Raw genomic sequence first — 1,702 nt, 5'->3', positions numbered from 1 at the left:
CAGTGAGATTCTGCTACAGCACCTCTCTGAAGGAATTGATGTTGTCCAAAGCCCATGCATGGTCTTAGCCGTCCTCCACGCTGTCCTCATTGCTGTGAACGGTGTTAGCTCGGTAGCGTGATCTTCTGAGAATGGAACCAGTTTGGATGGAGGCTCTCAGATCTCACTGCCTGGATTCAGATCACTTCTTGACAACTTACTAGCTGTATGACCTCGAGCATGCAATCTTTTACTCTTTAAGCCTCAGTTTCCTCATCCATAAAATGGGGCTAATAATGGTATCTACCTCACAGAGTGGTTGTGGGGATTCAGTGAGGATATAAAGTGCATATATAAAGTTTAGCACTATAAATAAGAGTTCTGATTACTTTATTATTTTAAAATAAAAATACGCACCAGCCCCTGTACTGGATACTTGCCATAAATTAGTTCTGATGACTCTCTGTAAGGCTGGTGTTATTTGCTTCATGTGACAAATGGAGAAACAGGGTCATGGAAAGGTTAGGAACTATCTCTTCTTAAGTGCTACAATAAAATTAGGTTCCCTCTACTTCCTTCTGCTGCTTTCCTGACTCCATGTAGGAAAATCTCTTTGTGATTGAGCATGGTGCCCTCTCATTCATTCCGAGCTGGGGTTCGAGGCTTCTTTGAAAGTTTCTCATTAACATTCTCATTAACTTCTGCCTCAGAGAGTCTGGAAACTTTTGGGCTTGACCGTGATAGCCGTTGATGTTCATAAGGCCAGGAAGACTGGACCCTCCGCCCACCTCCTGGTAACCCTAGTCATCCTTCCAGTTAGCCACTGAAGCCTCCGGCTCAGAGCTATTGTCAGGTGCCAGCTCCCCTGCAGCTGACTCTGGCAGGTTCCCTTGAACGCTAGAAATCAGCTGTCCAGAGTCTATCCTGTGGGGAGAATCCTGGAACGAGATGGAAGCTTCAGCAACTGCTGGAGAGCTCCATAAGGTGTTGTCTGTCTTACCTGGAAGTCTGAAAAAAAAAAATCCCTTCCAGCAGAACCCCCTTAAACTCCAGGGGTTTAGGGGTGGCAGGCTAGACACCATTCATTGGACATTCTCTATGTTCTCAGCACCAAAATGTGTTATGCTTATTAGCTCAGTCAATCTTTGTGAAAACCCCACCATGCAGGTGTTATTATTCCATTTTATAGTTGAGGGATGTCATCTAAAAAGTATGTGAAAGATCATAGGCTCTGGAGCCAGACTTCTTGGGCTTATATCTGGGCTCTTTCATCAGCTAGCTGTGTGGGGCCTTGACTTCAGCTATCTGAGCCTCAGCTTACTCTTCTGTAAAATGGGGATATCTGGAGTGGCCAACTTCATGGGTGATGGTGTGGATTCACTTAGATACTGAATGGTGCTCCATACATGGTAGCAGAAGGCTGATGCTGCTGGAGAAATATGACCGGAGAGGGGAAGTCCCACACCCCAGGGCACTTGGCCAGAAAGAAGTAGAAGTAGGTCTGTCTGGAATCCAGATATGCTTGAGTCTAAAGCCTCTGCTCTTATCAACAGCATCACATTTTCTCCTTTCACTAAGCTTCTCGACTCACACCGGTTCCAGACAGAGCCCAGAGCCAGATGGAAAGTAGTTTAGAAAGAAGAGAAGGCAACAGCAGCAAGCCCTGTGGGGATACTGGTCAACGAGGACTAAGGAGGACCCAATGGCTTGTGCTTCTTCAAGG

The sequence above is a fragment of the Pteropus vampyrus genome, unplaced genomic scaffold (genome assembly GCF_000151845.1).
Source record: "Pteropus vampyrus isolate Shadow unplaced genomic scaffold, Pvam_2.0 Scaffold103, whole genome shotgun sequence".
Taxonomy (NCBI): Eukaryota; Metazoa; Chordata; class Mammalia; order Chiroptera; family Pteropodidae; genus Pteropus; species Pteropus vampyrus.
This window is presented reverse-complemented; position numbering follows the sequence as displayed.